At 32.0% G+C, this 15,133-nt stretch overlaps 1 pseudogene; it reads right to left on the minus strand.

Moving 5' to 3' along the window:
• Window positions 1-7,920: 7,920 nt before the first annotated feature.
• Window positions 7,921-11,757, minus strand: LOC143600513 (protein FAR1-RELATED SEQUENCE 5-like; annotated as a pseudogene).
• Window positions 11,758-15,133: the final 3,376 nt, after the last annotated feature.

A 15,133-nucleotide genomic window follows, 5' to 3' on the forward strand; every position in this document is an offset into this window, starting at 1 on the left:
TTAGGAGTATTTCTTTATGGTCAAATTCACCACACACACCCACCAACTAGAACCCTTGCATGTGTGTCATAATAAGGACAAAAGAGGAGTGGGAAGAGGGAAGGGCGGGGGGCGGCCATGTGAAGGCTCCCACCCATTTCAAATCCAAAAATCCTTTTTTATCATTTTTATGTTATAAAACTTTATGTTATGTTTATTTTATAAAATGTAACATAACATAAATAACATGCAAGAGTAAATAGCCCTACATATAGTTATTTAACCACTTTAAATAACATTATGAAATGTCCTCTCTCAAACTATAAATCATCCATATGATTTATTTATTTCACAAGTACAATGTATTTAGAAATCTTTTTCCAAATATCATAAGTGTTAGTATTTATTTACAATGATCATATCATCTATAAACAAATATTATTGGTGTTTGTCTAGCTTGTTATTGGGTATGACCCGACTTGGATCATAACATACTAGCCACATCAATAACAATATGTGTCTTGGGCAGACCGATTCCAACACCATTAATAGACATTGAGGTAGATGAACAGTTAAACTACGTCGAGCAGCCTATTGAGATAATTGATCGCAAGTAAAAGAAGCTTCGTCGAAAGGTTATTCCGTTGGTTAAAGTGTTATGGAAGCACCGAAAGGGATCGGATGCCACTTGGGAAGTCGAAGAGGAAATGCGCAAGTTTTACCCAGATTTGTTTAAGTAATATTTAGGTTTCGGGGACGAAACCTCTTTTAAGGAGGGTAGACTTGTAACGTCTGTCTTTTGAGAATAATAAATAAAAGAAAGTTTTATGATTAAATGTGTGTCGTTATTTAATATTGTTAAGTAATAATGGGATTGAGTGGCAGGCTTAGGATTTATGCATGGATTTGAGAATAGTTATGGGCCTAAGGTCCATGGGCTTGGAGTATTTAAACTCCTAAACCTCCCCAAAACCCTAGCATTCTCATTCTCCATCTTCTGCCTCCTTTCACACACTCAAACACACACATAAGCTCTCCTCCTCTCATCAGATCCGAAACCAAGTGGAACCAAGGTGATTTTGTGATCTAGCATCATCAAGTAACAAGAAACACATCTAGATGCATGGGTTGGTCCATATCCGAACCAAACTGGAATCCCGTAAGGTAAGTTTTGATAAAAAAAGGGTAAGTTTTAGATACCGATTGGTCTTAAGATTTGATATGAAGGCAAATCGGACCTTGTAGTGGTAGAAAAATGAATTTGATGGAAAACGAGTTCATGGTCGTGATTCGAGTAACGTACGGGCCATGTAAAAGCAAGTAGACAAAGGTTTTAGAACCCAAAACCCATTAAAAGGGTAAAATCGGGTCATAAATAAGGGACATGGGGGAAATGGCCGAAAATGGAAAAAGTGAAGAAAACAACAGTAGGAATCACATGAAAAGGAATCGCATCGCACAGTCATGCGATACGATTGGATTGCATCCATGCGATGCGATTAGATTTCATCCATGCGATTTGTTGGGCCATGCGATGCGATTGATTGCATCCATGAGATAAACTCAAAAAAGCATGACCATAAACTCATAAAGGAACCGACTCCAGGTGAGTTCTAGCCCCATTCTTCTTTAAATGTTTTCGGGGCTATGTTCATACTTGTAAGACTAGAAAGACATAAATATATTTACATATAATATGACGAAAATGAATAACTATTTCAAGAATGAAATAATGTTTGTAAGAATTCGTATGTGTTTAGTTTGCTTAATTAAATGTGATTGTAAGAGTCAAGTAAGAATGTAATGTAAGAGTCAGGGTGGTAGGCCCTTCTAATATCTGGGCAAGAATAGAGTGGCCAACTCTACGATATCGATGCAAAAGGTCGGGTGGCAGACCCTTATAATATATGTGCCAGAGGTCAGGCGGCAAACCCTCACAGTATCTGTGCAAGAGGTTGGGTGGCAAACCATTATAATATTTGTGCAAGAATGTAAGAATGTTTGAATGTTATGTAAGAAAGTGTAAGAATAATGCAAGAATCCTACAAAGTAATCTTTGTATGAAAATGAAAGAACGCGTAAGAATAAATATGTGTATAAAAGAATAAAATAATGTGTATGTAAGACGAAAGACAAGTACATGATAACGGTAAGAACGGTATCTACGTGTACTAATATGTAAGATAAATGTGTAATCTAATCTATGACTTGTTAAACTAGAACTCACTCCACATACCTGACGTTTAGTATGCACGTAGGTGAGTAGGATAAGATAGATAGCTTGAGAAGGGACACGTGGCTTCAAGGGAAGACTGGCACCTGAAGAAAGAAGAATCACGTGTCGTTTTATGTTTATTGTTGAGACTATTTGTGATGTTTTAAGACAATTATTGTATGGTTTTGTAAGAATTGGTTGACTTTTTATTATTCCGTAAAAGTTCTAGTTAACTCTGATATTTAGAACTGTGTTTATGAGTAAATCAAACACCCAATGTAGGGCTGTCGGGATCGGGGCTTTACAGAAGAATCCGTTTCAATGAAGATTAGCTCCTTCTCTCATGGAGATGTCCTAAAGGAAATTTACAAAAAAAAAAAAAAAAAAGCTATGGTCTAAAAATGCTTTGATTACATTCGCCCATCGTGCTACTTTTGTAAGCAACAGTTAGCAACATATAAACAAGTACGATGGAGGAAGACACACTAAGCAGACCACATATAAGTTATAAGGGTTCATGATCAACGTGTCTTCCTCCATCTCGAATTCTTCAGGGGTGCTTGCGATTCCTTATTTTTAACTCTTTATGACTTAAAAGAATAAGTTATAAGTCAAAAGTTTGTGAATTAGCAATTTTTCCTCTCACACAATAAGAAACCCCAAACACCTTATTTTAACTCTTTATGACTTAAAAGAATAAGTTATAAGTCACAAGTTTGTGAATTTGCAATTTTTCCTCTCACACAATAAGAAACCCCAAACACCTTATTTAAATTTCTAATAAGCTATAAGTAGTTAAAAATAAGGAATCCCAAACACTCCTTCAATTACAGTTTATTTTTCAAAACTTTTTTTTTTCCAGTATTCCGTAAAAAAAATAGTTTATTTCTCAAAGCATGTTTAATATACAAACATTTTTGGACAAATATACATTGTATATAGCCCTACATGTTGCGTGTGCTCTCAAACTGAAACGCAACATATAGGGCTTTGTGTTGCGTGTCAACCCCATTACTCCAACAACGAGAAAAACTTATGCGATTATCTCTTATAACTTGTGCATTTTTTAATACATTAGCATTTCTGTCGTCGTGAAAATGAGCACCTAAAGCAGGTTGTATGTTAACCAAGTTCGAAGAGCCCTACGCTCGGCTCCATTTTTGTAATTCTATTCATCTAAACTCACAGTACAGAGGAGTATGTCTCCTCTAAATTGACCTTTCATCAATAACGTTTTCGGATCTTTCATCAAATTCGTTCTGCGTACTTACATGATTTCACCAGCTTCTGGATTAAGATGTTGGGGGTCAACATTTGCAAAAATAAAATCTTAAGCATAAATAAAATCATAAGTAGAAAAAACTTGGTTTAAAACTCATGGAATCTGAATCGGTGTTGTTTCTCCTTATGAAATCCCGAAGACGTTTCAGTATCTCTTCCATGATATTTGTTGTTTCGTGACCATAACGGTTGTTGATAGCTCAAGAGCATTCCATACACCTAAAATTTCTCATTCCTAATAAACTCCACTTTTCTAGAGTGACTTTTGGATAAACTAGTGATGAGCATTCATGATGATATTTACATGGTTGGATCTTAGCCTAATTTTGTAATGAATCAAGCTATACAAATGTTAATGGAAAAAACTCATTAGTTTCTGTTTACAACAACGACCATTTTTTTTAAAATTATATTAGCATTTGTAAACTTTATTTTGAAACAAAATTGGTATCATGGAGGAAGACAAAATGATCATGTTCAAATAAAAATGATATGTGTCATCTAAAACATCACGTGGTCTATAGATTCAGCATTTAATGCAAATCAGTTTATATTTAAGTATATATATGGAAATTGACGCAATGATAATCAGATTGTCATTACATATGCTGCGCAACCCTTTTACCCATCCAGATTCTACAAATCTTAAGACTATCGTTAGTCTGAATCGTCATTTTGATGCAATGGAGTGAACTTCTATAATTAAAGAACCTAAAATACTTTGACAGGTTAATATACTACACTATCGGTCTATACGTTGTTTAAAGATGGTTTGATTATGTTTGTCCATCGTGCTTCTTTCTAACAATGGTTACCAACATACAAAAGCAAAGTGAAGAGAATGAATTGTTTAACTCTTTAGCTGAAGCATTCCGCTTGTAAGGTAAGTAGAAGCTCACGGTATAGGATATGTAATAGACTTATACAAGGCGTATTGTGAGTGTCTGAATGAGGACCCTAGGTTGCCAAATACAATGAACCTTTTGAAATAGTAGGTCGATTATCAAATTGCAATTTTGAATTGATGCTAAAAACTAAAATCACACCGGATGAATTAGTCAATTACCTACGCTCGATTAACTAGTTGATTTGTAATCGATTAATTAGATGGCAAAATTAAGTTTAGGTTATTTACGATTATGCTACCACGAGAAATTGAATTCGACGTTCAAGAATGTACGCACGATAACTTATTATTGTACAATAACACACACACACACACATATATAGGATTTTTACATATTTCTCTCTGCTAAGCTCATCAATTACATGTTTACCCAAGCAAACAAAAAATCATTTATATACTTCCCCTTATTTTATGATCATTAATTACATATTTCCCTTCATAAAACACACACACACACATATATATATAGGGTTAGGTTAAAATAAAACATATATATCTATACTTCTCCTATATATATGTATATATATATACTAGTTGAGTGCCCGCACGATGTAGCGGGGAATAATATCTTAAGGTTGTTAGCAAGCCAAGGCTAGCTCGACTCGAACTTTACACCAAGTCGACTCAGCTCAGCTCCAAATTAAAGTTTCGTCTTGATTATTTTGATATTTATATAGCTTGAATACTATTAAACATATTTTTGTAAAACATATGAAATAAAAAAAAGAATAAAGTTGAGTAATATTTAGATATACATGAGGGCTCAAAGTTTTACATTAAATGGTAAAATATATTGATAAGTATGTAATTATATGACACCATGAAAACTTTTTGTAACAAGTTTATTTATGTTTTTTTTATCAAAGAGACAAGAGGTTAGATATGTAACTAATGGAAACATCAAATTGTAAACATTTATCAATTAAAAAACTTGTACATTCATGTAGTAATAACTTGTACATTTCAAACCATCCATCTGATTTGAAAAAAATTTATATCAAAATGTCGACAAAAATAAGCCCGTTTAAATGGGTATGCTGGGATTTTTTTAATCATATTTTGTAAAACATATAAGATTAAAATGAAAGGGGATAAAGTTGAGTCAAAAGTAGGTAAACATGAGGGATTAAAATTGTAATTATTTCTTAAATTAACAAATATTGAGTAAAGTTGAGGTACCACAATTGTAATTATATTTGTTGAAATCAAATAAACGTGGGTGGATTGTGTTTAAAAGACCACTTTGTCCCTTTATACACATGTATCTTATGCATTGGAAATTGTAAATCCCTTAAAACAAACGTCTTAATTTGCCATTTAATAAGAATTATATATATAGTGTGTGTATATATATAGGGGGCGGTTAACGTATGCTAATAGGCTATCGTACATTAGGTACGCGATAATCCTGAACGTACAATTAAACAAGACTAAATTATTATAGACATTAATACGATACTATACACCGGTTATCAAAAGGGTAATTCCGTCCAGAACGTCCAATTATACTCCCCGTAAATCTAGTCTTCAATTCCCCAAATCTCTGTTCTGAAAATTCCCCCAAATCCGGCAATAAAAACCTAAACTCCCGTTCCGAACGGCGAGCAAAACCCCTATTACATACAAAATGAAGGACAATAGACAGTCGAAAGCAAACCCTACGTCAAACGTTGGGATTACTAAGATGAACAAGGAACGTAGGTCGAAAATTAACAATGACCGACCACAAAAAACGACAAAATCAGGTAATTCTAATACGTTTCTGTGTGTAGAGGTTTATGTTTAAAGGAACGTAATATGAAATTCTTTAGTTGCATATGCCGATTTGATTATTGCTGTGTGTAGGTGAGCATATTAGTTCAACTGAGATGGTGTGAAAACCAACTTTTGTGTGGGTTTCAAACAGAAACGTATTAGGAAAACGCTTTAAATATGACAAAATTAATAGACATTAATACGATACTATACGCCGGTTATCAAAAGGGTAATTCCGTCCAGAACATCCAATTATACTCCCCGTAAATCTAGTCTTCAATTCCCCGAATCTCTGTTCTGAAAATTCCCCCAAATCCGGCAATAAAAACCTAAACTCCCGTTCCGAACAGCGAGCAAAACCCCTATTACATACAAAATGGAGGACAATGGACAGTCGAAAGCAAACCCCACGTCAAATGTTGGGATTACAAGTCTCTTCAAGCTGTTACCTTGTTTATTGTGCGTGTATTATTCGAATACCATTTCTATTTGGTAGTTTTCAATTTAAAAACAGGAACAATCGAGCTGATAGACAACATGATGAACGGGGAAGTACTAGAAATCATTAAGTTTGACACGGTTGAGGAGAAAACAGCAGCTGTTAAAAATTCTTTTCATAAAAGATACCAAGGGATACCGGATAAACTAGTAAATATTTTTTTTTGATTAAAAATTTTGCTAATTTAATATGCTTTACTACCTCCTTAGAGTGCAACTAATATTATTTAATCCTCCCCCCCCCCCTAGAGGGATATTTTTTGCGTGTACTTAAAGAAAAACAAGTATCCTATTGTTCAAAGGTTGGAAATTGTTGTTATAAAAAGATTGGAAATGGAATGGAGAACAAAAAACAATGTGAAGGATTGCGGGATATTTGCTATAAGACACATGGAAACATACAAGGGGACGCATCCATGGTCATCTGGATTTTATAAAGAGTCACCAAAACAGAAAAAACAACTAAACAATTTAAGGGTAAAATACTTGTCCAAAATTTTACTCTCGGAAATCAACACTGTAAGGGTCTGTCAAATGTTAGCGGAACGTTTGTACTTTCCTCTAGTACGTTCTAACTTTTAGGGTCTGTATTGTTATAAGAATGTATAAACGTTCTTCTAATACGTTCTTAATTTTCATACTATTTATACATATATCGGTATCTGAATATGCTCAACACAAACACAAAATTAGATCATAAACCCTGATAAAAAAACCATAAATATAATAACTTACATATGAAAATTCATAACAATAGTTTCATATGAAAATACATAAACACAACACAACAGACAAAAACTCAAAACAAACATTTGGAAAACATAGAACCGGCTACCATAAAACCACACAAAATATTCAAGGAAAAGTCGATTCGTTACATGACAGCTTTGAGAAAGTCAATCTTCAATTGAATCGAGCAGTTTAGAAGCTTTATCGCCTTGCATAGCTCTTTCAACTCATCAACTTCTTTTTTCCCTGTGTCAACCAAAAACAAAGCGCAAAGATAATTAATAGTACTAGCAGGCATGTTTACCAGCAATTTTCTGATTTCATCCCTCAAATCCATGTTTACACCAGCATCTTTGATAAACTGATCCTGCAAAGCATCACGGGTTTTTGAATCTTCACGGATCTGCTCTTTTATCCTTTTTATCAACAAGTCTTTGATAGATGAAGAAGAAGATGATGAAGACGACGAACCTTCGCACTCCATTTTTTTTATAAGGTTTGTGATTTGGTGAAATTGTGTGGTGCAAATGTCTGGGGCCTTCAATTTGTTGTGTGGTTAGTATTGTTTGGCGATTTCAGAAGGAGCAAAAACGTGTGATCCTTCAAACAGTAATAAAATAAAAATTGAAAAATGTGAAGATCCTTTACTAAACGTTTATTAATTTTAAATTAGTTATTGGGAAAGTAAATTAAACGTTTGAAATATAAAATAATTAAAACAGCCAAAATGTTTGAAATCTTTTAAATTCCAGGCAAATATAAATTAATTAAACGTTTAATTAATACGTTCAACTGTCAAAGTTATTAAAAAATACAAATGTAATTGTGCCTTGAATAACTACAAATAGTGAAATGGATTGAAATGACACCCATATTAACTAAATATAATTGTAACTAAATTAAAAGTTAACATTACAATAACTTACTTTCAACAACCAGGTATATAACAAAATGTTTTAAAATTAAAACTTCAAACAAAGGCAGACAACACAAAACATACAATAGAAATTTAGTTTGATTAAACTTTCAATTAAACTTCAATATAAAAATAAACGTCAATAAAAAATTAATACTCAATACTTTAAACTTAAATAGAAAATGAATTTTTATTGAACTTCAAAAACAGAAAGTATAAAATGATATGTTTTAAACTTCAATATAAAATGATTTTTATTTAAAATGATATGATTTAAACGTCAATAAAAAATTAATACTCAATACTTTAAACTTTAATAGAAAATGCGTCTTGGTGACCTACTTTGAGCACCAAGACGCATGCTATGGACGACTTCAAGTCGTCCTTGAAAAAACAGCTCACATGATTTCGGTCAATAAGAAATCAAAGCTTGAGGGAGCAAAGGATATCCTCGACAACAACTAGGGGATGGTTTGCTTCTTGGTTTGTTTGATAATGTATTTTGTGGTGGTGTTTTGTTGTGTTTGTTTTGTAAGGTGTGTTGGATGTAATATAAGAATCTCTTTTGGAAAACACTTTGAACCGTAAAACGTTTTAAGTATTATGCTAATACGTTTTATGAATGGTTTGTCTACAACCAGAATACAAATATTATGCTAATACGTTCTATATAAACTTAAAACATTTTAAACAAAGTAAGGTCAAAGCAGATATATTATTAAAAAAATACTAATCAATTCAACAACTTGGTAGGAGAAAAAAAACCAACCCTCAGAAATTAAGGTCAAAGCATATACAAACTGTTTTTTTAAAAGTCCTGGACATGTTCTGCTGTTATGACCAGGCAAATTACACACCTTGCATTCTCTATGTTTCTTCCCAGTTCGAGCTATGGCTATCTCTTTCTGAGATTTAATCCTTTTATGTGACCCACGACCCTTATTTCTTATTCCACTCGGCACACGGACGGTCACTTCTGACGGTTGCTTATATCCTAAAACTGTTGCAAATCTGTCCCTTTTTTACAAGGAAGTCCTTTGGTATCGTGTCTCATCTGCTTTTTGGATCATAATATTCATTTGATCCCTAACTTTTGTAAGTTCATCAATGTCTGTGACATAGCTATTTATAAGATACTCACCCGCCAATGTTATTTCCCTTGAAATCTCCTTAACTTTCAAATTCTTCTCATTACCCAAATTTGAAATTGGATCCGTTCTAATATTTACACCCGCATCTCTCTTCCAACGATCCAAAATGTACTTTTTAGGAAATCTTTTTACTCTAATCAAATTTAAAATGTAAAGAATGTGATGACACAATAACCCGTATTGTTCAAATCTTTTACAACTGCATGATACAGTCGAATCTACTCCATCTTCACCATCCTTCTTAATCAATACCTTCTCATGAAAAAAATCAATAGCAAAACTTAGACATGTATAAAACGTTTTGCTAATACGTTTTTGATGGATCAGCACTGAATACTTTTGATTTTGCGTCTAATACATTTTGCTAAAACGTTTTGTAATAATTTTGTATGGAAGAGTTTAACGGCAATTATACCGTTGTATCAATACGCTTTATATAAAACATTTTGTTAATACGTTTTGAGTCATCAACACTGCATAGGTTTTATCTTGCATCAAAAACATTTTGCTAAAACGTTTTGTTATAATTTCATTTGAAAATGTGTAAAGACAGATATACCCTTATGTATAAATTAACTAAATCTTACCTCCAAACATCCTGATACATATGCATTGAAGTCGAAGATGGAAAACTTCAAATAATCTCCTTCTTCAGTTGACTTTAGAGACGCAACACCACTTCGAATGTGATACATTTCATCTTGAAAATCATTAAAAATTGCCCTTATATACCTCAGTTCTGCTTCTTGCTCGATAGGACTTTCACTTACCAATTCAGGATGCGCATACCTTGTATCATGATCATTTTTCCTACTGTTATGCCTTTGAATCTCCATACAATGATCAAAATGACTAAAAAACTCAACAAGTGATAACTGTGAGTTAGAAACTTGACAAACAAAATGATTTTCACTCTCCGATCTTGATGTAGTACGTATGAGACCAGATAACAGTTCATCCCTATAATAAGCTGGTATCCAATCATATCTCATATCAAAAATATCATTCAACCATTTATTAGACTCAAGATCAAATTCCTTCACTATAAGCTGCCATTTTATCTCAAATTCAAATTGAGAAATTGAATCAGTCTACACAATGTCACAAATTTTCCATTTAAATTCTTCATTGTTGTAAAGAGCAACACCAACCTACAATAAAACAAAACATAATAAATTAGTGTTAACAAAAAAACGTATGCTAATACGGTCTATCAGCGTTAATACGTTCTTTCGCCGTTAACACGTTCTATCATTACCTTGTCAGCAAGTTTCTTCATAATATGCCACATACACAACCTATGTCGTGTGCTTGAGAAGACTGATGCAATTGCTTGCTTCATAGCCGGATCTTGATCGGTAACAACAACCTTTGGAGAAACACCAAATGAATCAAGAAAAACTTCCAAAAGCCATGTATATGATTCAATAGATTCTGATGATAACAACCCAGCACCAACTGTTATATTCCGGCAATAGTTATCAATAGCAGTGAAAGGCACAAAAACAATCTTGTACCTATGAAAAAATAGCATAAAAAGTCAAATAATATATAAATCAAGTATAAAAACTTGAAGAGTAAAAACAAAATTAAAATCACAAACTTATTGGTCTTGAAAGTAGCATCGAATACGATAATATCTCCAAATGCCAAATAATTTTTCTTTGAAATCTCATCAGCCAAAAAAACGAGTCAACTCACCATTATCATTAACAGTGTATTCAAAAGAAAAATCGTCATTGCATCTTTTCTTTCCACTTAATCTTTGGACAACCATCTCAGCATCAAACTCGCCAATAAAACAATTTAACCTTTGTTTAAAATTCTTACAATCATCTTTTGAAACCCCCACTTCTTCAAAACCTCCATACTTTGTCCTAAAAATATTAAATGCCTTAACTGGGCCTAAATTTAATATTGACAACTCATATAACATATCTTCTTGCACATGAGTTAACCTCCTATTAGATCGAACAAAATGCATATCTTCTTCTTCTTCTTCTACCATTGCATGATTATGCTCTTCCACAAATTCATTTATTTCAAACCTAATACCATCCACAGATTTCAAAAAAAATTGAGCTTTACAACCACACCGAATTGTTGGTCTCTTCTGCCTTTTATAATATGGTCTTTTTGAACTATCTTTATCATCCATTGAATCATAACTCTTTGGAGGTTTATGACCTTCTTTTGAACATGTGAAATACTTAAACTTTAATATACCATCATTCATGTATGAACCTCCCTTACGAACACAAAAACCAGCTTTCTTTGCATATTCACAATAAAAATCATATGCAAGATCAATAGACTCAAATACCATTCCTTTAATAGGTTTAATAGAGGCATTCACTTGTAGTACGACATCCTCTGGTAAAGGCCCTAATAAGATAGGTAAATACACACAAACAAAAAGAAGTTAAAAGCTATTTAAAGTTAATACGTTCTTTTAATACGTTCCTATTACTATATATATACGATCCTAAACATACCTATTAAAAGTTAACACTTCCAGTCAATATGTTCTATTAACACGTTCCGTTAATACGTTCTTATATTACGATTTTAATACGTTTTAATACGGTCTTAAGTAACTCGTTCAATTGTTCTACGTTTTCCTAATCAGTACACATAAACCAATTCATAAGTAATTCGGAAGTAATACGTTCTAATACATTTTGAACATAGCTTCCAATACACTCTATACAAACCAATTCATAAGTAATTCGTAAGTAATTCGTTCAATTCCAATTCATACTATAGAAGAAAACAGATTAAAATTACCATAACAAAAAATCGACTATCAATTAAGCTAATAAGCTCTAATCAAAATCTAAATATACTTACTTTGATTATCGGAATACGTAGCATCCGATAGAAAAAGAAACAAAAACCAGCAAATCGCCAAAATCGTAATCTCAATTAATAAGGCAAAATGGTTTATGGAAACAGAGTATAATAGAAACCATTTCTAAAATTAGTAGCGGCGTTTGCATTGAATTTGTTGAATTTTTAAATGATGTAAAAAGACAATCATGCCCTTATGTTAAGTTACGATATCAGATTGTAAAAAGTTAATATCTACGTTCAATATCATCGCGTACGTAATGTACGATAAACAATTAGGGTATTATATCCTTTACCTCTCTCTCTCTCTCTCTCTCTCTATATATATATATATATATTCATGTTTCACGACTTATTAAATGTATTTTTTTATGTTGCACCCCGTGTACTATACATGATGGAAAATATGAATTTAAGTAATTTATCGTGTAACAATATTTAAAAAATGATGATCAATGCACATATATAGACAATAATCTAGAGCATAATGTCATTACAATATAAATACAGACTTAGATATATAATTCTATAATGTTGAAAAACCACCACCAACCTAATAATTGATTCTGTTTATCAACTTTTCTTTAAGTGTGATTATAAAGTGGATACTTGAACACCCTTGAATAATGAATAAAATTCATCCAACTATGTTATAATATGGTTTTGATTCATGAACTATGAATAGATAGGATGAATAAAATTAGAAGCTATTAGGGAAAAATATAGATAAAAATGAACGCAGGTTTGACACCTAAGCATCAACATTTTTGTATTAGTATAGGAAAGATAAAATTTGCTTATTCATTTATTTATTTATTTAATATATATAATGTTATGTAAAAATAACTAATTAATATTTTATGTTATGTATAAAATTATATTTAAAAATAATTATAAATATATAGCAGTTAATTAATAAATAGTAATTAAGTAAAGTCTGAACCGATTCGAGCTTGAAAAAAAAACTCGCAAGTCGAGTTCAAGCTTTAAAAATAAGATCGAACTAAGCTGAGCTCAAGCTTGAGCTTGGCTCGACTCGTTTTCAGCATTCGTGAATTGTTTTCTACCTTGGGATGTTGATTGAAAAAGTTGATTTGGATTATTCAATATTAATATTAAGAAAATACAGAAAAAAAAAAGTACCAAGTTGGTAGACCGTGATTTAACAAATAAATTAAATTATTGTCAGCAAGATTTGACGGCTTTAATCTCGTTAAATTAAGTGACAGAAAAATAGAAAATGACTAAAAGAAATTCTTACTAAATGCCTTCATATCTTGTGAAGCTACAAAATCATTTCGTTTACACTTTTCCGGCCTTCACCTATTCCTTGACCGTTGTGATTTACTATGTTAATTATAACCCGCTTGGATGATGTTATATAGCGTTTCGAGACATTTATTATTTTTTTCTATGTTTTACTTTTCGATTTATTAATTCTATCTTATGTTTTATATTTTGGTTTAATTTTGCGATTTAACGAACATGTAGGTTAAACATTTTTATATATAATTTTTGTTCGGTTTATCGGTCTTGTCCTAAAAAAGTTTAAAGCCGGTAATAAAAAAAAATGTATATATCATACAGATGCGTAGGCCCACCCCTTCTTCTGTCTCTTGTCATGTACTTCTGAATATACCTCACGTAACTTATTTTTTTGGTAGATCATATCTATTCATACTAGAGAAGAAATAGCAACTCATGAAAGTCATGTTTCCACACTTGTTTTCACACTACTAACAAATTAACTTAATGAAATAGTCACTGAATTTAGTTTAATCACAAAAATATATTCAATGATACTGTGTAACTTTTCTATAACTAAACTTCAACGCAAAGTCTGTTTAGTAATTAATATTGTACTCCTTCGCCATAAAAAATATTAAAAACACCATGCGCAAATTAAGTTAGTATATAAATATGTGATTCTTGCGTAAAAAAGTTAAATGCAAAAATAATACATATTTATAAACTTAAATTTTTTTATAAATTATTCTTTTATAAATACTCGAAAACTTAATTTTTAATATATGTATATTTATTTAAAAACTTGGTAAAAGAATTATTTTTACACTTATAGCTTTTAAAAATAACTTTTTTTATAATTTTAGTAAGTTAATTTTTGAAAGTTAACCAAAAACTATTTATACCCTTTTTTTCTGTAAACTTTTACAAAAACAAGAAGTTTTTAGAGTTAGATTTTAAAAATATCTAGAAACTTGAATTTTGTGAAAAAAAAAAAGAACAAATAAATAAATAAAATATATGACCTACTTTGTCCTACGTAAGCGCAAGGCTTGCTGAAGAGAAGCAATAGCCCCGTCATCCCACTCGTATAAAACGAGGAGTGGAGTAGATCATTAAATGTATCAAAACCTGATCAAAGACGTACAAACTTCGTTTTGGTGTACGCTAAGATGAGTGCTTCAAACACTATTCCGTATGATATTGATGTCTCCAACTTCGTTTCTGTTAAACTTAGTAAACACAACTACTTTCTTTGGAAAGCACAAGTGCTTTGCCTACTGAACAGTATCAATATGTGTGGCATCCTGGATGACACCTTTGTTTGGCCAAGTGATTTTGGCCCTGAGACCGTGAGACAATACGACGATCTTCTCAGAGGCTGGATTCTCGGTTCTGTTAGTGAAGATGTACTTGAAGTTATCTACAATCTTGATTCCGCCAAAGCTGTTTGGAAAAAACTGAAATCCATATACGATCCTGCTTTTCAAGGAGGTATGTTAGTTTAGTCCACCAAAGCATCCGTGTATTAATATAATAGTCACAGGAAGATAACATACCTGTTAAATATCACTTCCGTTTGTTAACTTCAATTTGAAGAAAGATTT

Source organism: Bidens hawaiensis, unplaced genomic scaffold (assembly GCF_021521415.1).
Source record: "Bidens hawaiensis isolate Kalapana, Puna unplaced genomic scaffold, B.hawaiensis_p1.1 tig00054196_1, whole genome shotgun sequence".
NCBI classification, from domain to species: domain Eukaryota; kingdom Viridiplantae; phylum Streptophyta; class Magnoliopsida; order Asterales; family Asteraceae; genus Bidens; species Bidens hawaiensis.